Here is a 24,157-nt window from a genome sequence, read left to right on the forward strand (position 1 = left end):
TTTCAGTGAACAAATTTGCTGATATTAAAATTTACATTTAATTTCAGCAAATTTCATTTAACGGAATCATTGGAAACACATACTTATAAACAAGTTTTAATAAGATCATTAATGTTTTATCTGTCTTGGCTGATGATGAAAGATATTTTTAATGGCCGAAGTGCATTGTACATATACATTGTAAATTTATTTGACCAAAAGTATTTTAGCGAAAGGAATATGTAAGAGATTATGCCACTTGGTTCTAGCAACACGAGCAGTTTGGACACTGTAAAAAATATTATGTGTTTGAACGAATGCTAGTAATGTTTTTGGAGTAAAGTTGCACAGTGTTCAAAAAACAGATTCTCCTAAAACGAACTGATTGTGAAATGTGGTTTTAGAATAATCATTATTTATTTATTATTTATTTTATTTATTTAATGCCCAGAGGGCTTTTACATGGTTGGTAGTATAATTATATTTTGACAGATACTTTAAAACATAAAAAATAAGAATAAAATTACATTTGATAAAAGCTATACAACAAGTCATACAAACATAAGAAACAAAAACAGAAAATTACAGCTATTTGTAGGTTTACATGATGTGTTTAGGAGTATTGTTGAAATAAATGTTTTAAATGATCCACAAAACTTGCCAAGTTGGTATTGAATATGTCAACATCACCCAAGTAATGATTTCCCATGGTGTGAAGTCGTTGTATCGGAGAGTGGGCAATGTAGTTACGCTTATGTGTACTGTTGTAGAATATTGTATTTTGTCATGTTGTTACTGTGGGTGTATGTATGTTTATAAGTTGCAGGAGTTATAGTTGGTTTCTGAACTTAAAATGTTTGATCAATTGCTGCGGAATTAGCTCCTCCCTAGGCTATAATACCATACCTACCTTCACCTGACATACATCAAGGACATTAAAAACTCGTCATCGAAGATGTTTGCTTGATAGTTTTATTAAATTAATTTTAATAACGGCGCCCAGATTAACCATTGTTCATATATTTAAAGTTTCTTTTAACTATTTTTCGTGCTCACTCATTTAAAATTAATTCAACTTGTCTTTTAAAATGATTATTGATGAGTAATAATAAACGATGATCGATGGCGATAGTGATTTATCACTCGAATAAAGACGAGGCCCCAATTTCGTTTTATAAGTGTGACCTTAATTGATTCTGAACGATTCCAGAAACCAGTTTTAACAAATCAATACATTTGTTGCTAATTAATTAATGTACTAACTTAATTTGCCAACTGGTTAAACTTTATTCTTAGTCTGATCAACAGCTTTACAACCCTTGAAGAGTTCTGGCAGCCCATTCAATAAGCTACTTAGTTATTATATTAATAGAGACGACGTAGCTGTTCTTGGTATTGGACACTTGACGGCTAAACTAAAACTAAACATGGAATTTTTAAATCACTAATTATACTGGAATACAGGCCCTTAGATAATTACGCGCGTAACACTGTCTCCTATGTACATACATAAAATACACACTTCACCACAATCCCTAATGCTGTCCGAAACATTGGCTCAAGAAGGAGCAACGACTAAACATAATCAATATTATTCAAGCAAAAATTTTTTTTTTCAAATATGTACATATTTGCTTTTTGTGAAAAATCGCAATTTTTGGCTTCTTTTTAAATAAAGATGGGCTTTTCACAAATGAAAAGAGTTTTCTTAATATTCAACATGTCTGACCATTTTATTAGTTTTACTTTATTTTCAATATAAAATAATATAATTTATCTAGATAAATACTTTGCTAAAACATCTAGAGTAATGTTTTTATATGGCAGACCGTCCTCACCGTTCTGTGTTTAGTTATTGAAGACAATATTAGCGATTCCTAAACGAAAATTTTAAACAGAAAATCAGAAAAAGATACGGTCACATATAAGACTTGAACCCGGAACCCTTGCGTTGCAGGGGCACAGCTCTACCAACCGAGCTAATGGAACCCTATCTCCTTCGGTCACATTTGACTGTATCATACTTGGAATAAGAACTACAAACATTGTCATCGTTTTCTCACCGCACATTTTTATTGGCTGCTATCTTTATGTATGATCGCAAGATTCAACTCGGAAAAGGGTCCTGGGTTCAAGTTCTAGATGTCACCAATGTCACCATATCTGTTTCAAATTTTCGTTTAGGAATCGCTTATACTGTCCTTCCATCTGTACTTTTTATATCATATGTATATTGTCATTGCTCACCATTTATATATGTTTCTTATAAATAAAATTATTATATTGTTAAGGACTATTTGTCCGTAAATAAATTAATAAATAATTAAATATTACATTTTGAGGTTTTACTCAATAAGTTATTCTAAAAATAAAACATTGTTTTATTACTAAAAATGTTCTGTTCTAAAATATGTTGATTTTCTGATGAAAGAAAAGCCATTGTATGTCATGTTAGTTTGTAACGTTATGAAGCGATTGAATGGGTGATTGTAAAATATGATAGTATTTAAATTTACCAAAACGTTCATTTTAAAAACGTTTTAAAAGAGTTCAAGGGTTTTTGATAGTGTCCGACAAAATTAATTGCTTTGGAAAATGTCAAATATTTTAATTTATTCATGCAGATTTATATCATATTTGACGACCATAAAATATTCGGGGTTTCTTTTGAATTTATGACGGTGAGAAATTGAAGATATAAAAAAGGTGTTGATTTTTTATTCACCGTTTTAGTTTCAACTTCGCATAGCTGTGAAAATTTAACATAGTACAAATGTACTGTATAAAAAGCTCTGAAAGAAAAGAAACTTAAGAAAAACCACTTTAATGAAATAACACCCCAAGGACGGGTTGTTTCATAGTATTTGAACAATTCATCAAATTTCAACGTTAATTCCGAGTTCGGAAAATGTCCTATTCAATTTCTGTTCTTACATCATTATAGGTCAGGTACTTGACAGAACTGAAATAATAACAGAACTTGAAAAGAACTTTCACAGAACTTGAAAATCAACTATTAAATTTTTAATGAATTGTTCAAATTCTTCGAAACAACCCGTCCTTACTGTATAATATGTATTTTATCGGTAATCACTATTATAATTTAATACAAAATTATAATTCTAGACCCATCACATAGTGCTACCTCCCCTAATGTACGGAAGTGAAGCATGAAACTGGGAGAGAAAGGATTAAAGTAGACTGAATTCTGTAGAAATGAGATCCCTGACACGTATGTGTGGTAAAAACATGTATGATCGTGTGAGAAATTTGGAGATCCGCAAAGAGTGCAAGGTCGATGTAAGCGTAATGAGTAAGATCAAAAAAGGGACCCTTAGATTGTTTGGACATGTAGAGAGAATGAGCGAAGAAAGGAGTTTAAGGAGAATATACGAAGCAAATGTGAATGGTAGCAGAAGTCGAGGACGCCATGGAAGTCGAGGAAGACATGGCACGACCAAGTGAATCAGATACTTGAGTCGGGCCATGTCAAGATTCAGAATAATAGAAGAGTGTGTAGGAGACGATGTATGCTTGTGAATGAGGCAAGGAGTGTGTGCCGAGACCAAGTTGTTTGGCGGTCCGTCCTCTCTGCCTGCGAGAAACGGCGTGATTGTTAGCTAGTTTTTTAGTTAGTCACAGAGTGCTTATAGGACAAGTTTTTTAATATAATTTATTAAGACCGGTTAGTAGTTGAGTGGACACATGCGTCGGGTGTCATAATTTCAAAAGCTACATATCGACTCTCGAAAGGCAAGAGGGCGTAAGCGAAAATTTAGTGAAAAATGGTTAATTATACAGTTTTGATTAGAATTTTTGTCTTATTAAAGCTGTATGTTTAACTCGTTTTTGACAAAACTTTCGCTTACGCCCTTTTGCCTTTCCAGCGTCACTTATTATAATGATAATATGGGTAGGCGTTTTATTAAGTTATTTGTTCCCCGGGAATATTTAGCTTTCTTTTTTTAATAAAATAAGTACTAATTTTTATTGGAAATAATCAATTTATGGTTTGACCGTTTCAAAAGGTTTTTTCGAAATTTGCTCGGTGCTCAAACTAGTAATATATCAGAAGGTCATATTTTTCTAATATTTGTGTCTGCGGCTATTGTTGTATTTATTTTACTGTGTTTGATTCGTTGAAGTTCGTTAGAAGTATTTTAATTTTAATTTAGTGAGCAGTTTCTGCCTTCAAAGTCAATATTGGTAAGCGCCTCAAGCAAATGATCTTCTAAGTAATTCAGAATTTACTTAAATTTAGATTAAATCACTTTAAACATCGTGCAAATAAAAATAATCACATAACAAACTTTTATTTACTTTATTTCTTTTAAGGCTATATCAAGCTACTGCAAATAACAATGGTCCAGATTCTCAATGTTACAACAAAAAAGAGAAAGGGATGACATGATTGAGACTTTCAAAATTTTATCTGCACATTATAGTTGCCCTTGCATATATTAAATATTAACCACCAACAAAAATATATATCTCCGAGGACATAAAAAGAATGAACAAAACCCTTTTTGCATCTAATCCTAGGAAACACTTCCTTGTTAGTAGAATAGTGGATGCGTGGAACAAATTTCCACAACACATCATCTATTGCTACTTATGTGCAGAGAGGAAAGGGTTAACTTGATTTTAAATTTAAACAACACAATTACTAGTAAGCCTTAAACACATTACGCTATATTATAAGCGCATCATTTGGGTGTGGCATATACGTATTATATGTTGGGATGATATCTTCCTCAGGAGAGGGAGTCAAATCAATTGGGAAACTGTCGCCGAATATTTCTTCGTACAAGATCTGTCACTTTGACAGATGACAACCGCGTAATTACGACGCTCCTTAAATTGTGCACTGGGCATAATTTTCAAACATCGCCTGGATAGCAGATCATAGCACATATCGTCACCATGCCCACACATATAACAGATTGTATTTATTTTATTATTTTTTGGTGTGACAGGTCCGTATTGCGAGAAATATGGAGTTATATAAAACGCTTTGAGCTTATAGCTTGATCTGTCAGTCCCATTAAACTTATTTTAAATTTATATATGAGCGCATAAGAAGAATTCTGCCCCTCAGACACAGACATAGGAATTAATAGACGAGAAGATAATGGCGAGGGGTAAAATTAACTGTTGAAGAACGAAGGGGGTGAAGCTGACTGTGATTATTCAATAAATCAATCTGACAGTAAATAGGCATCTCGCATTATAATATCACCATTTACTTCTTAAAAGTAAAATCTGTTTTTGAATGAATAGACATTTTTACATGGGAGCGCAAATTACTCGCCACGTTATGAACAAATTTGCGAAGTCCAAATTCGGCAAAAAAATTCGGTTCTATTTTCAGAGTCGAATATTTCGTTTAAGTATTTAGTTAAGACACTTTTATAAATGTTCATAATTTACTTCCCAGCAACCAACCAGCTTTGTGTTTCGCGTCCAGACGTTTCTCGATGTGATAGTATATTATGTTTCTACAACTGATCCATATTATACGATGTGAATATGCTTAAAATAAAGTAAAATAATGCTTATATATGGAATGTAATACGACAATTGGGTTTATTCTCTTTTTCACATCTATTTTTACAAGTTTTCATAGCACAAGTCAACATTTTGCCGTGTTATTTCGTAAAATGAACCGATGATGCCTCGACCATAGTTCGCACAAGAATGATGACGTCACGTTTTCAAATTTCACTTGAGGCCATACGCGAGCACAGCCGGCTCCAATGGAACCGGTATGGGGAGTGGGGATAATACGCTTTTAATCACTTAGGGCAGGTCTACTAATATTCATATGTCTATGCCCTCAGACTAATTTGTTAGCTTTTGGGTATAGGGTTCATATAGGTCTAATTGAAAGCATTGTGTCTCACGTACTGCCATGCCGAGAAATATAAACCAAACGGTGTTATAAAAAGAAAACACCATGTGTTATATTGATAAATCTAGAAGAATTAATATGTGCATCTCTACAAAACCAACATTTTCGATTGCAATTTGAGAAAGATTTGTGAAACTTCGTGAGTTTTTTTATGAATTATTTTCATATGAAACTACAAAAAAGTGAGGTGACAGTAACGTTTTTAATGCATTTGTTTAATTAAAAATTGTACGTTTTTATTTTTTTCGTTACTGTTATATCTCTGCCTTTATTTGCAAATTTAGTGTGTTGGGAACTCTAGGTTCTTTACAATAATTGCGTGTATTTACGTTACAATAAACAAGTCTGAATTTAGCTACACTGTACCCGAGGGTTGCTAATTCTCTGTTTCTATAAGCTTGAAGTCTGACAATGATACCCCACAGGCAATTGCTACACTCTTGTGACATCTGTCGGACTCTGGAGTAAGCTTTCTGACTAGTGCCATCTATCGCTTGAATACCCAACTTTTTACTATACATCACAGTTATCAATAAGTTTAGTTAGAAAAAAACGTGTGGTAACCCATTTTTAAACAGTTTGCAATCAAAATATACATAGTTAATTTATAAATTCGAAAGTTTAAAAAAAATTTAGTTTTCGGATACATTATTTTTTTTTTGATTGCCCGAGGCATGATCGGTTAAATAATAATAAACAAAATTAATTACCTGGATTAATACCAAAGTACCCGCGTAACAACAACGCATAATAACCCACTTTCAGCCCACCTAGTTGCGAGCGCCAAAGGAGCCGTGTCCATACTTCCAAACCCCATGCATTACCTTCTCTCCTTTTCGGCGACCGCGGCTGGGAACAAAACGCCGGCATATCGCATCTCAAAGGCGACCCGATGAATCATACTCTGCTGGGGTGCATAATGCAGGCGGTACACTAACAGTGAACAGTGGGCATTACTTTACAGCATTTTTTATTGCACTAATTCCCTTATTGTAATGGCTACCTTAGCTGGTTGATGCAGTTCATTGTGTGAGGATTGGAACGGTTGGAGTAGTAGTGATTATTGCAAAAATTATTGATCGGAATTCATAATTTTTATTTTTTTATTTATTGAATATACAAACACATTACAATAATTTACAAATGTAATTATTTCGAGGCTGATTGCGAAAAAATTAGAAATTTTTAACAAAACTTGCCAAACTCAATTGAGAAATTATTTCTCGTGTTTGAGTTGGGGAGTGTTGTGAGTCATTATGGTTTATAGGTTGTAAAATTTCACTAGTTGATGTAGCTAAAAATTAACAAATAGCTATAAAACTAGATGATAAATTTGATAACACTATATAATTAAGAAAATAAGAAATTTAATTACAAACTAAAAAATATAACTTAAATAATATAATAGTTATTAAACATAGAAAAAATAAGATATAAAAATATAAATGTACTTATTAGGTACGAAATAATAGAAGGTATGTTCAGTACTGGTTGTAAATTGTTCAATTCAAAGACCGAGCTGGCAATCTTGTATGAAATGGGTACTTAATAAAATGCAACAACAATAAACGCATATTAGGAAGCGCATAATATAACTTTAGAGGATATGTATTTTTTTTAATATTAAATTTTGTTTATATATATGTATATATATTTTTTATTAATCATTAATCAATTTTCCTAAATTCAATTTATTATTTATTTATTTACTAATGGACTACGTCCAATTACAACACATTACATATTACACGAAGAAAGATTACAGGAAGAAATGTTACAATTTTAGATGGTAAAAAATATGAAAGAAACAACGATAAAGATAATGTCAAGTCACGACAGGAACAAGGTTTTGATAGAGTTCACGACTTGTGCCATATCAATACAAAATATTACTTGCGTAATGGCTGACAAAAATCATCATGAGTTACAATAAAATAATCAAGGCCCTGACTTGAGTTGACAAGTTTGGCCATTCTGGACATTGGTGGATGGTATTCATAAATTGTGGAGAGTTGATTGAAGAAAAGCAAATAATTATTTCTGAGTCTACGGGAAGGGATATTGAAAGGAAGGAGTTCCATAAAAATAGGTCAGTCAATCCTGCTGTTAATAATTTTCAAAGACTTTTCTAGGTTTTTCTATGGAAGAAAGATTTAATTTTACTTCAAGTTCATCGCATGAGTAATTGCCTCTTTCTAGCCCCAAACTTTATTATATTATTTATCTTCTCAATGGATAGATTATGCAGCTGTTAATTAGTCTATTAAGGTTGGATAAATTGAGAAGCAATGGTAGATCACTGATTCCGGAATGCCAATGTATATTTAGGTTAGCATAGACTAACCATGGGATAATTCTAGTAAATTGAATTTGTTGCTCAGTAGAATTAATAAAACTGAATGAATTTGTTGCTCAATAAAATTAATAAAACTGAATGAATTTGTTGCTCAGAATCAGTTTAACACACGGATTACGTAGTGCCTTATTTGTCACAGTTAAGTCAATTCTTGATGCTATTTCTGCCACGAAATGACATTTTCTCATTAAACTCGTTCAATTTTATTTTCTATTAAGGGTCAGTTATGAACAGTTCTTTTCTACTATGGTTAGATATTCAGTTTTAGAAAGAGGCAACACCAATTTTTTCTTTGAATTTAAAAGTTTTACAATAGACGTTTCCCCATATTTGAAATTGAACGTAAATCGTGGAAATTCCTAAATAAATATCCAAATTGGTTTTGTATCAAGCATGATATGTTATTGTCTAGATTCGATGGGATAGGAATAATTTTTTAATACATCTATTTGAACTTCACTTTTGTTTTCTGTAATGAATGAACACAAAACTTGGAAGCTGAAATTGGACCGAGCTGAAACTCCAAAGATAGACAGAGTTCATTCAGAATTAGTCAGAGATCGGATTCACAAGGTTGCTCAGAGTCGGTATATTTTTCTTTACGCCAATGCCTGCCAAAACAAAAGGTACTCGCGCACAAAATTCAGTATTTCGTACGTGGCACTGTGTACCTTTATAAGGAAATGGGATGGGCTGTGAATTAGAATGCAAGGCAGACACATTGATTTTTTAATAAGTAAATTTGCAAACCTTACACGTGTCGCTCATTGTTTTCCCTCCCTAGCATTCTATTTCCAATGATCGGCTTGCGAAAGGAAAACATTATATTTAATTAAACGTAAACATTGGTGCATAATACGAAAGATTGTTCTTTGAAGTATCTATCAAGACTGCGGCTAATAGCCGATGAATATATATTTTTAAATTCAATTAACCTAATATTGTGAATATTCCAATGGTCGGATACCATTATGCCTACAAATATAAATATGGAGATCAACTAACTAACTAACCAACACGCTTTTTCTACGCTGGGGAAGGTAAAGAGGACGAACTTATAGCCAAACAAGTATACTCGTGGGAGATTCCACGCACTTTTTACGCACCGAAAGCAAGGATTTCTGCCTATCAGATCGCGCCAATAACAGAAGGACTCAACTGCTTTCGACGATTTTAAGGTCACTTACACACAGTTCAACAACTGTCTTTTGACGTCACAAAAAAGTAAAACTGTCCTATGACGTTTTTATACTTACATGTACCTCAAATGTGTGTATAACCGTTTTACGGAGAACAAGAAGTAATAAACTAATGTGTGTCCATCCATAAAATGAAAATCCGATTCGTAAGTCAATTGGAAATGAAAATTTACATGTTTTCTAAATTTTATATTTCAATAATATCTACATGTAGTGCTGTAGTAATATCTCGATTAAATAAAAAATTATGTTATTCCCCATTTCCACGATAATATATCAACAAATCAACCAAGCAGTTTGATCAATTTTCTAATTTTTTTTTCTAAAAATAACAGATTCTGAAATATACCCACTCTGTACCCCGAAAAATATGCTCCCGAAAATGACAAAAGGCAGAACGCTCGATTCAAATAAAAAATCGCAAATTCGCACAAACTCCATATTCAAAATAAACCTGTCAAACAATACATCAGGCAAGATGAGAATCGACGAGTATTTTTCAGTTAACGAATGACTGAAGAGCTGCCAGCAAAACTGAAACATGAAAAGTATTGAATGAAGTTGTACTTTTTTTTATATCAATGGTATTTTATTCATCTTTCATTTCTCAATGCCTCTTTTCACCGTGTGATTGACAATATCGTGTTGCACCGTATCGATGCGAACGCACTACACAACATACTACCCAAACCCGATAAACAAGAAGTTATCACAACTACTACAAGAAAATATGCGTACCTCATAAAAAAGGCTTACCATTTGCATTGTAATTTTTCTGGTTTTGCTTTTGTGATGGAGCTTTTTTGTGGGGTGAGCTGTTGATTTTTTTGTGCTCGGCTTATATAGATGAGGCAATAGGCTGAACTGGGCTGAACCGTTCGAAGTGAAGTGCATTCAGCGTATAAACGCGAATAGCACAATGCTCGAAAGCACAATGCAAGGAACGTAATATGATTATCTGAATAAAGAATGCTATGTACATACCTATCCCAGTTATTATACGTAAATCATAACACGCTAAAATATTTGGTTTTAATTAACAAACTCATCTTTGAGAAGTTAGTTAATAATAATGATTGGATTATTTGTATAGCGCCGTTTTCGTGAGAAAATCACCTCAAGGACGCTTAACAACTTAATTTATGCATTTAATTTATTTATATTTGTTGGACTTATAACTTATTACTTTTGGCTTATAACTAAGTTTCATAACTGGTGACTTACAACTATTGGCTTAAAACAAAGATTAATATCGAGTGATTTACAACAAACTAAAGACTTCAAACTATATATATATATTTTTTTATGATCGTGTGGGTATTTAGGTACACAATACCACTATAATATGACTTACAACCACGGCCTAAACTGGAGATTTACGACTAGCATAGATTGTTATGATTTCTGCCCGTGGTGTCAGTGGTAAGGTATGAAATATTACAAAAATAGTTTACGCATAGTAAATGGTTGTTACATTAAAAATTCCCTGGACTGAGCAATTAAAAACACAACTGAAAAAAATAGAGTTATTATTCTGGATACGACAAGTTGAAAAGGTGAGTTTTTAGTTTTGCTCTGAACTCAGATGAGCTGTCGATCTTTTGCAAATGTGAAGGGAGTTTGTTCCAAGCAATTGTGGGGCTGCTACTGCAAAAGCCGGGTCTCCCGATTTGGTATTGATATTGTGCTTAGGTACTGAGAGTCTACCTATGGCTGTTGAAGTGCTGATCGAAGGGTTGCTTTCCTAACCTTAACATCGTTTGGACTGCATAGTTCCGACAAGTAGGGTGGCGCCATGTCATGTAAGGTTTTTAAAACCATACAGCAGAGTTTAAATTGGATTCTCTCAGGGCACTAAAGCCAATAAAGGTTCCGCAGATGTTGTGAGATGTAGGAATATTTGGAAACACCGGTTATCAGCCTTGCTTCAGCATTGAAAACTGACTGAAGTCTGTTGGTGTATATTTTAGGGAGACTTGCATTTATGCCATTGCAATAGTCGAATCGTGATACCACGTAAGAGTTTAACAACATCTTTGTGGAGTTGGGCGGAATATTTCATCTTATAGATTTGATTTGACGCAGGTTATTTTATTTATTTTTTATAATATTGATTACATTTTATGCTTTTGACTGTCCAACTAGGAAGGATTCCCGTTTTAGGACAGTCAAATTTACAGGTTTCAAGTTATCCTAGACGAATACAGGATTTAAGACTAGATAAAATAAGTATGTTAAAACAAAGATACATAAAAATATACATAAAAAATATACATAAAGATACATAGAGGCGTTCGTGATAAATAATGATCAAATTACATTTCTGAATCAGTCCTGCCTAGATCCAACAACCATTTTGTCACTCTTGGACCGAAGGATGACAATTCACACAGTTTCAGCTTAGAGGAGATTTTATTATATATTTTAGGACCGAAACATGAGAATATGTTTTGATAAGCCGCTCTGTTGCTTGTTGGAACGGAAAGGTAATTTCTTCCATTACTTCTGGTTTGATGTTTGTGTTCGGCTGTTATCATTTTGTTTTTATTTTTGTGAACATGGATTAAAATTTTTTTATATAGCACTGTCGGATATCTAGTACATTAAATTCCTTGAATTAACATTTATTATAATTACAGAATCATACTGTTTGCTTTGTTATTTATATAACCATTCGGGAGATTGGTTTCATGTGTATACATTTACGATATTATTTAGTTAATACCAGTCCGCAAAATATTAATAGAAAAATAGATGAAACTGCTTACTGCGATTTAAAGCCAATGAATCCACCAAGATTTCACCGTTTATTTCATGTTTTTAGGTTTTATAAATTTGGAAATTTATAGCCAGCGATCGCTCTAAACATTTTAAAAAATTGGCATAATACGCCAAAAATCAATCCAGTGGATGCTTTTAGCATATTTTTTTTATTATTATTTGCTGTTTTACACGCTCTTGGGCTGTTTAATACTTAATACGATTCTAAGTCAGAAATACTTTCAACTTGAAATATACTTTATTATTTACTATCCATTGCTGTTTAGTAAACTCATAAAGCCACTTACTTACGCAAATCTAATTCATGCTATAATTTATGTCTTTTACTGTGTAAAAGTGAAAACGCGTTAATTATACAAATCACTAAATACAAAAGAAGAAAAAACTAAAATTTCAATTTGTAATCCTGACATATAGGCCAATACTCATATGATGAAATTGAACTAACTCTAAACCTCTCTCCTTTGGAAGTCCGTCGGGAAAGAAATGACCTCATTTGCTTCTTCAAAATTATAAATGGTATTATTGATTCACCTACTCTACTGCAACTCATTCCCTTCAATATCCCCTCGCAAAGACTCAGAAATAATGAACTGCTCTTCCTCAACCATCATTCGACAAATTATGGATATTATTCACCATTGTCCAGAATGTGTAGACTGGCCAACTCAAGTCAAAACCTTAACTTTTTTGGGTTAAGTCTGAATGATTTTTGCCAGTCGCTAAACAAGTGACGAAATATTATAAGTGTCCTGTGGTCCTGACCCACGACGTATTCTTGACTTGATTCGACTTGTCACTTTATTTATTTTTAATATTTTCATTCTAGAAAAAAGAAAATTATATTTTTCACTTATTTAACTAGAAATAACATATATATTACACATAAATATATTACACACTGATATTATTCACTTTCATTGTTTTGTTGATTGAGCATAAAACTGAACAATTTTTTTTTAAATGTACCTAACCTTTTTAATTTTTAATTTCGTCTGGGAGGAAATTGTATATGTTGCTTCCCTCGTAACCAATGGATTGCTTGCCATAATGAGTATGTATGGTGTTTAAATGTATTTTATCGTGTTGCCGTGTAAAGTGTGTGTGTACTTGGGACGTTTTAATGAGTTCTGTATTTGTATGTATTAGTTTATTATTTATTTTGTAAATTAGAAGACATGTATTATATTCATATAATTTTCTTAATTTTAATAGTTTTGATTCCATATATAATTATTTTCTTATATTATATCTACCATATGTTTTTGCTTTCATGTACCTTTGTCTACTCCTGCAGTTTTCATTTTACTTTATTCGTGTTATTATTTTGTAATTTGGACGATGTCCGTTAATAAATAAATATTTTTTAGACAATATGATTTTTTATCAAAGAGACTTAGGTACTTTAAATTTTTCATACAGTTGTGAAAAAAAAATATTTCACGAAGGTACTATAACATATAATGCAAAACATGCAAAATAACAACATTTATTTGCCCATACGAAATGCAGGCATTTCGCAAACAAACGGAATATAAAATATTTAATTAGGTCAATGCATAGCGAAACGAAATAAACCATTTAAATATGGAACACACATTCCTTTGCCAATGTTTGAATTTCCCGCGCATATTATTCGCAGCTCTATTCAGAGCGATCGTATCGCGGTTTGCCGCCAAACCCCTCTCGGGCTTACAGGGTAGACCACTCCACGACCACTCGACTCAATGGCTAATCAGAATTATTATTATTGTTTTATTTTCTCCCCTTTTCCCTTTCAATTGGCTCACAATGAGTTGAAATGCACTTTTGTAAAGACGCGCGTGGTCCCGTGCCCGAGTACTTACCTACCAATGTGTATTTTGTTCTCTTTCTTGCATATTTTTTGTGGTGACCACACTAGATTAACTACCCGGAGGCTATGAAATTATTGTGCACCTAATTTTTCAGAATTTAGCAAGGCGATATTAGGGGACGTAAATAATATTCGGGAAACTTTAGAGAATTTATTTAGTTTAGTAATAAAATTGAAAATTTTATGACGTAAAAAAAATCAACACGTGAAAACAACACTATATAAATACATCCATTTTCAAATGTTTTTTTACTAAGGATTATACCTTCGCTCCCAGGGAATGTAATCTGATCAGTTAGAACCGACAATTCTTCTTCTTTCGTATGGTGGGGGGTCAGAGGGGGACATCTAGGTCTGCGAGCCAGTCTAGCGCCTCATGCGTCGCCATGTGGACTTCATCAATCTCGCCGGGGAATGAATGGAGAGGGCATTCGTTGACCACACACTTTTGATAAAAATTCAGGTCTTAAAATACTTCACTCAGGATATAAAGCATCGCAAATATAATAATTTTGAAATTTTAGAAATAAGAAAACATGTCAATATAAAATCAGATATAATTAATAAGCAAAAAAAATATAAACCTCTTTTAAATATTTTCCCACTCAACTGGTCTTTCCTGTCTAACGATATTGTGATTCCTAATTCTGATAAACCCCGCCCACTCGAACCCCTCCCCCCTCCTTCCACTTCATCATTCCAATTACAATCTATATTTAATTTTTGACTTCGGAGTATACTTACTCCTGATGAGGTGAAATTCTTTCATGAAACATGTAGTGGTTGTATATAATAAAGTGATGTTAACAAAGTTATTTGTGTTTTAATAAAATAAAGTTTAATAAGACTCCATTATTTTATCTTTTTCCGTTGTATGTCAATGCATATTTACGCAATAAAATGTAAACAATCATATTTATTTATTTATTGGACAATTTGGATAGCGCCGCTTTTGTGAGATATCACCTCAGGGGCGCTATATTGTAATAATCTATTTACAATATATACTCACTCTCTCTCTCTGTGAATGACCTTACATCTACCTATTAAATGTAACTGTTGTTAGTATCACTTAAACGCAGGGCCTAGCAGCAAAAAACCCACGAAGCGGGTTTTTAGCCTGCTAGTAGGTACTAATAATTCTTCTCTGTGAGCCTTTGGCGTCCAGCTCGAACACACTACGCCTGGGTGAGATCCAAACACGATGCCACCTCACCCACCGACTGATCTATGCTTATTTTTTATTATATTTTTTTATGTGAAACCGCAAAATACTGCCAACCGTCTGTAGCCAGTGAGACTATGGCATCCCCAATTGAGGTAAGATTTGAGGCTGAAGGTAGTGGGGGCGGGAGGAGAGGAGGTAAAGGAATAAGAGGATTTACCAAGTTACTCAGATCTGATCACTATATACGTCAAAAGCCATTTCAAGCAAGATTTCAATTCTGAATGGTGGTCTTACACAAGGACGATACTGAGAGTATCTTCTACTCTGGAACTGTATTTTAATGAGTGATTTGCGTAATAAGACAAATAATTATTAGTAAAATTTACTTGCACACGCCGGGATACAACCCGCGACCTCCAGTTTGCTAGTCGGGAGCCTTACCCATGCCTTACCCCTCGACCACGGAGGCCGTCAGGTAAATAATACTTTTCTCTAAGCGGATCTGTCATGGAAATCGCTTTGCAAAAATACATCTTTATAAACATGTATACAAGTGGACTGTTCCACAAACATGTTTCATTCGATTTTATTTAGCAACGGGAATCCTCATTATTTTTGTGCAACGTTATGTTATGTCAAGCAACTATTGTCAAACACCAATCCTATAATTTGTTTCGTTCAATTAATGATTAGAACTGTTTTAAATGTAAATGAAATACCTTTAAAAGTACTGATAATTTTATTAATCCCTAGTACTAAGTACCTACTGACGTAATCTAGGCACTAGTGAATTTATTTTTATTTTTATATAAGATACTAAAAAGCATAAACCCTAATATGTATTCAAACTACATACTCCAAGTTTTTTTCACTAAACCTAACTTGATTGTTTGCGTGACTAAAAGAGCAAATTTAAATATCGCCTTTCGTGTTTTAATGTTTTTCAATTATTTTCAGTGTTTTAAGATGATTAACAGATTTACTAGGTTTTTCAATAATCTTTAGTGTAATACGATGCTGAAACACATTAATGTCAATTTTACTGGTTTTTCTGTAATTTCCAGTGTTTTAAGACGAATTAACACATTTTTATTTGTTTTTCTTTAATTTTCAGTGTTTTATATTATTCATTATTTATTGATATAATATTATTCACGCTTACGTTGACTGCAATATAATGTTCTTCACTTTTTTTAATTTAACTTTATTTACAAAAGTACGAAAATAAAATCAAAAAAGGAACATCGAAGCAACGGATTATCGCCCATCAAAAATAAGTTTCCAATCGATTTATCACTTTTATTTGTAATTGAAACACGATATCACTGCGGGCGTCAGAGTAATTCAATCGCGGATCGTCGGGTTCAAGCTCTCACCGTACTTGAATAGGCACTTCAATTATTATACCACGAATTTCCAGACGTCTGCAGCCATAAACCTTTGTTTCAAAATTAATTGGGAAATAAAATTTTAGGTTATTTGGCATTTTGAGATGCAAAATTGTTACGAGTAACAGACACTACTAACAACTGTCTGTTTATTTATCCCGTACGCGTTTACACACCATTCATCCGATTTTACTGACAATTTCAAAGACTGTTTTTACTAGTGCCAGGAGTGTTGAGAGAGTGGTTTGCATGGTAGAAAATATCGGGGACGATCGAGAAACACTTAGCGCATTATCTCTGCACTAGAATGAGATACGGAGTCGAATTAAAGTCCACATAATGTAGTTTTTTAAAAGTAAAAATGTGGATTTAATGATACTACAAGAATTGAATGGCAGAAGAGTCGGATATACCCGAGGAAGACTTGAATCAAATTCAAATAATCACTTAACACGAACAAAGAATAAGGTGTAAGGAAAATGTATTACTTGGAAGTGAATGGTTGAAGGGGTCGAGGAGGCCCGAAGAAAACATGCCACGATCAAGTGGAACAAATACGATAATGTTATTTCTACATTGAAAATGCACCCAGTTGTTAGGTAGGTACTCTCGATTTCACAACCTCAAAAAGCTACCCCAAACCATGTATAAGACCCCGAGCATCGCCGGGTAAATGTCAGCTAGTAATATATAAATTGCATTTAGGTACACTTTAGTGAAAAATAACCATACTCTTTTTTTAAACATACCAACAAACGATGTTGCATTCCCATGAGTTATCAAACTCATTAAGGGATCGCCAATTGGTAGTTTTGAAATAGAAGAGTAAAAAAAAAAAAAAAAAAGAGTTTTGTACAGAAAAATTAGACCCAACCCAACCCAATGTGCAGACACAATTTATGAAAAAAACATTTACAAAACATTTCACAGAAGCAACATACAGACACAATATATGAAGAATCACTTTACAGATATGTCACAAAAAAAAATTGTCTTATAAGACTTTATGAATTATTATAATCACTCATTTGATTTATGTACTGTTGGTGTCAAAAAGTTAAAAAAAGTATCCTCAATGATGGACTATAGAAATGCATAAAAACAAAATCAGGAAAATACATTAAAAAGTACGGGCTCAAAAATAAACAGACCTAATACAAGATATTTTACATTCAAAATACATGAGAAGATTAAAAAAGCCCATCATCTCTGGATGTACAAAGTTTGGTATTTGGAGATAATTAGGACGGCTATCAGAACAGAATTTGTACCTACTGATGACTCGTTTTCCAAATAACATTTGAAAAAATAGGATTTCAATATATCGTTTCGAGATTTGTTAGAGGCATATACCTGTCTTAATTCTTCAGGCAATTTGTTATAGTTAGTGTAGGCAATATATTCTAATGATTTCAGTCCGAACTTTGTTGAGTGTATTTTTGATATATGTAGTTTGTTGTGTTGTCGTGTATTATATTGGTGAACATCGTTGTTATAGTTCAGTTTTATATTTGTGTGGGTGTTACACTGAATAATATTTAAAATGGTGTTTGTTATCTCAAAGCTAGGAACCATTTTTAATGGCAAAACAAGTGCGTGACGGTAAATATCTTTAACAGGTATATCCCAAGGCAAGCCAAAAATGTTACGCATGGCTCTATTTTGGATTATTTGCACCCCTTAGATAAAAAAATGTACACATTCTTCATTCACGTACAAAACCGTCTATTTCTGATACATAAATCAGTTTTTAGCTGCAGGTTTAGACAGAGATACTGGAACCCACCCCTATATCCTGCAACGCTGTATCTTCCAGGGATGTTTCCGTTCTGTTTTTTCATTCACATCCGCGTCATACGCTACATGTTCCCAAACCATCTTAAGTCTAAAGCACGTTCAGATGGAAGTGGAAAAGCACACAAGTGTATTTTTCGAGCTGATACCTAGCACTCAAAGATCGCCATCGTTGGTATCAAGCAACGCATTTTTGTTCTAGGTTGAATTCAGCTTTAGCTTTGGACTTATCTAATTGTATCACTTATATGTGGTAATTTATTATTTAAGTATTACACGAAGAAAACTTACTGATATAAAATATTTGATATTATATTATTATATTTGAACACGTATTCATAAAAATCGTTATATGCTCGAATTTCGTCATAAAAACGTGTTCCGATATATTAGGAACGTAATAAAAAATAAAATGGCTTGCAATACCGTTTTAACCGGATTTTAATAAATCAGCAATACTTTTTTTTGTACGTTCAAATTATAACGAAAAAAAATCTTTTCTCATTTCACAAATACAGAAAACAAACAAAATAACAAAAATGTTTTGAACTCCATTTTATTTACTTTTGTTTTTAATATATAAACTAATTAAAAAATATATTTAATTTAAATACAAGTTCTGCTGTCTAATTATTAGTACGCGGGACAGCTGTTTCGCCTTTCGAAGGCATTATCAAATTGCATTGAAGCCATTTACAGACGATCTAATCGTGTATCTTATTTTCGGTTCCATGATAACTCAACACAGTGACAATTCAACACACTTTTAAAAAGTGATATAAAGTTATTAGAAACGTTGAAAAATTTTTTTTTTACCTAACCTATCCTAACCTAACCTAACCTACATAACCAAGTTAATAAAGATTTTGTTTCATCACTTTCCATGACATAAATATATATATATAGCTTTTTAAAGATGTGATGAATTATCATTGTGATGATTTATCCGGTTACCCTTATTTTCATACTCTATGTAGAATTAGCAGAAGTTATTTGTGAATAAACAGTTTTTACTCGTATTATTAATTATAAAAAAATATATATATATATTTCCACAATTAATGTAGGAAATTACTTTTGTAGTGAAATCAAGTTTTTTGTGAGTCAAAAACAGATTTTTATTTTCATAGTTAAGAGCAATGAAAAAAAATATTTATCACTAAAGAACCCTTTAAATTTTTTAGTGATAAATAGTTTGTTTCAGTTAAGAGCAATGAAAAAACTATTTATCACTAAAGAACCCTTTAAATTTTTTAGTGATAAATAGTTTATTTCAGTTAAGAGCAATGAAAAAAACTATTTATCACTAAAGAACCCTTTAAATTTTTTATTGATAAATAGTTTGTTTCAGTTAAGAGCAATGAAAAAAACTATTTATCACTAAAGAACCCTTTAAATTTTTTTTTGATAAATAGTTCGTTTCAGTTAAGAGCAATGAAAAAAATTATTTATCACTAAAGACCCTTTTAATTTTTTTTTAACTGACTTCTCCATTATAAGGAATGATCATTAAAACTCAACTCTACCCAAAATAAAAACTGAAATTAAATTTATTTCCGCTCACCTCAGCACCATAAAATCTCAGTCCGAAGATATAAAGTCGGAAACAATCCCGCGCCCCACTGCACACATCCCACCGACATTTATTGATTATGAAAAAAGTCCTGAATGTAAAATACGACCTCTCCTATCCTCCCATCCTCCAAAGGCTCTCGGATTAAAATCCCAGCTTTATTTATTGCCCGCTCTCGAAATTGTTTCAAACTTTTGCCAACTGCATCTGAAGGATTACTAATACTTTATTATTATTTTTGCCGCCGATGCGAAAAACGATCGAGCTTTCCTCGGATTTATAGAAAAACACTTTGGTACATATATTATACTTCTACGATTAATAACGTAATGAAATATGGATTTGCTTCGAGCTTCGCGAATGGAAGATATTGCAGAAAACGTTTCCATCTGCTCTATATTAAGTTAAGTTACTTCATTCGGTTGGGCAGTTATTGAGCAAGATGTTATTGGAAACCAGATTTTTATGATTGTTACTTGTAAAGTAGAAGAAAAAGCTGTTTGAAAAAAAATTCACCTTTATTAATAATATGGTGACAAATCTGATTTCTGGTTAGGTTAGGTTGTGTTAGGGTGAATTGAGAGATTCAGGAAGACTGAAATATCGGAGTCATCAAATGTATGTATTACTATGAAATCAGTATGCCCAAATTCACTGGACAAAGTTGAAGAAGAAAGAGAAGAAGTTGTGGAAGAAGGTGGTGAAGTACCTGTCTGTTTACCAAACATAGCCAAAGCAATTTCAAGCAACGTCTCAATTCTGAATGGTGGCCTTACACCAGGGAGAAGTGGAAGTTTCTGAGAGTATCTTCCACTCTGGAACATGCTGTAAGCTTACTTAATATTATTTTTAATTAGAAATTTGTGAACATAAATTACTCATATAAAATTTACTTGAGCACGCCGAGATTTGAACCCGTGACATCCAGCTTTCTAGTCGAGAGCTTTACCCTTCGACCATGGAGAGACTAGTCAACTACAACAAGGGAACTAGTATGATACAATTTGCTTTCAAGAAAATGTTATATACCTAGTAAAAGCCATTTAATATTCAATTTCACATTGTCATATTGATGTCGAAGATATTTTTAAAAAATTCATAAATAGTTTTTTCTATCGAATGGTATCTACCTAATCTTTCATCATTCAATCAGCATTCAAATGTGAAAATACTGTAAAAAAAAACACGCCCTTAAATTATTTAAATATTCATACTCATTCTAAATAAAAAATGATAATACTGAATCGAGTTATAAGAAAAAGATTTAAACATATACCCACTACTCTGCAAAGAAGGGAGTCTCAATACTGAGATTATCATCGAATCTGAAACAAGGTGAAAATGTACATTACTAAGCAAAATCAAATAAGTCGCACTATAAATTTATTTTTTACCACTTTATTATAAGGTTTTTTTTTTTTTAATTTTCCCCCGAAGTATATAGTACCTACTACTGAAACTGGTAGAACAATATGTTAAAATTAGTGCACAAGAATTTTTTTTTGTATTCGTATAAGTTATTATACAGTGAAAGTAAAATTATGTCAGTAAGGCAGTTGTACACAATACAGGCTCTGCGTAATTTTTTCAACAATATTGATTCTGCCAAAAGATTACAACAAGTGCGCAACACTAGATTAGATTGGGTTCAACTGTAAAGCGCCCCTGAGGTGATATCTCACAAAAGCGGCGCTATACAAATTGTCCAATAAATAAATAAATAAAATTCTTTAACAAGTCAAAGTTGTACAAAACGCAATTGTAAAATTAGTCGTCCCTAATATTTTTAAACAGAGACATAATACACCGTTGCTATTTCAGAGTGCCAAAATTTTACCTGTTAAGGCTATTCTATGGCAAAAAATCATAATTCAGTATATATTTACCCCGCAGCATAAAGAAAAATTAGAACATAAATACAGTACTAGATTCACGAGCAATGACGGGTTAATAGTTCCGAAATTTAATAATAAATACGGACAGAGAACGTTTGAATACAACATACCGAAGATATTTAATTTATTACCTGACACTATAAAGCAATGTAAGTCTATGAATAAGGTTAAATATAATATGGTGAAAAATTGGCTATCGGAAAAAAAATATTTAATTTAATATGTATGAAAAATTGTATGAAAAAATTGTTGATTCTGTAAATATAAGATGTAAATTATAACTTATAAAAATATATATGTAACTAAACTTTAAGCACCTGTTGACAATTGGCTTAGCAGGACTTGTTTGTTGATATGTATTAACTATTTATTCAATAAAAAAAAAAATTTAAAAAATGTACCAGCCGGTGAATAGTAGCTAATACTTTGAACAAAGGAGTTTTTGTTGTAAATCTCCGTTGCTTTATAATATGCTAAGTGAAAATATAAAAACTGTAGGTACGTTAAATCTATTCGATAATATGGACAAAACTTCCATACTAGCTGAGAGTGGTGATTTTGGATTACCCATATCTTAGTTTCTGTCATAAATCACCTTAGAAACCCCATATTCTATATATTCCATTTATCTATTATGTACTTTACTTAATTGATATTATATAACAGACACAAGAATTCAGGAATCCCCTAGTGAGATTCGAAGCGGAGGATTCTATTGTAATGTACCATTTTATGAATGAAAAAAAAATAATTTTAACAAATTTATGTATTCATATTGTAATTATGACAAGCGAAAGAGTAAATGGTGATATACGAATACACGAAATAAAATGATTTATTTTGAAGAAACGAACAAGTCTTAGAATGTTTTTTATTTTATTTGGCCACTCTGGAATTTGGAATCTGTGGCATAGATCCAATCTTACAACTATGCCACCTAGGTTCTTAGGGTTTTATTTTATTTTAGGACTACACTTTATCATCGTCATAATTACTTCAATGTTATTATTTACTTTTATTATTTGATGTGTATGCAAATAATAAAAGTTGTTTAGTATTGAAACATATTCCAGTTTCCACTCAACTTTTTGTTCCTTTCCTAAAAGTATTGCCTTGATAAATAGTTCGTTTCAGTTAAGAGCAATGAAAAAAATTATTTATCACTAAAGACCCTTTTAATTTTTTTTTAACTGACTTCTCCATTATAAGGAATGATCATTAAAACTCAACTCTACCCAAAATAAAAACTGAAATTAAATTTATTTCCGCTCACCTCAGCACCATAAAATCTCAGTCCGAAGATATAAAGTCGGAAACAATCCCGCGCCCCACTGCACACATCCCACCGACATTTATTGATTATGAAAAAAGTCCTGAATGTAAAATACGACCTCTCCTATCCTCCCATCCTCCAAAGGCTCTCGGATTAAAATCCCAGCTTTATTTATTGCCCGCTCTCGAAATTGTTTCAAACTTTTGCCAACTGCATCTGAAGGATTACTAATACTTTATTATTATTTTTGCCGCCGATGCGAAAAACGATCGAGCTTTCCTCGGATTTATAGAAAAACACTTTGGTACATATATTATACTTCTACGATTAATAACGTAATGAAATATGGATTTGCTTCGAGCTTCGCGAATGGAAGATATTGCAGAAAACGTTTCCATCTGCTCTGTATTAAGTTAAGTTACTTCATTCGGTTGGGCAGTTATTGAGCAATATGTTATTGGAAAGCAGATATTTATGATTGTTACTTGTAAAGTAGAAGAAGAAGCTGTTTGAAAAAAAATGTTCACCTTTATTAATAATATGGTGACAAATCTGATTTCTGGTTAGGTTAGGTTGTGTTAGGGTGAATTGAGAGATTCAGGAAGACTGAAATATCGGAGTCATCAAATGTATGTATGACTATGAAATCAGAATGCCCAAATTCACTGGACAAATTAAAACTATTAAAGGAATTTAATTTAATTTTTTTCTTTTATGCGAAGCTGGACAAGAGTCCCAACTGCTTCCAGTCATCTGGACCCAGTGAGACTATGGCATCCCCAAATTATGTATTTTGTAAGGCTAATGGTAGGGGAAGAGAAGAAGTTGTGAAAGAAGGTGGTGAGGTACCTGGCTGTTTACCAAACACAGCCAAAGCCATTTCAAACAACGGTTCAATTCTGAATGGTGGCCTTACACCAGGGAGAAGTGGAAGTTTCTGAGAGTATCTTCCACTCTGGAACATGCTGTAAACTTACTTAATATT

Source organism: Hesperophylax consimilis, chromosome 18 (assembly GCF_061612785.1).
Source record: "Hesperophylax consimilis isolate HC1 chromosome 18, BYU_Hcon_1.0, whole genome shotgun sequence".
Classification (NCBI taxonomy): domain Eukaryota; kingdom Metazoa; phylum Arthropoda; class Insecta; order Trichoptera; family Limnephilidae; genus Hesperophylax; species Hesperophylax consimilis.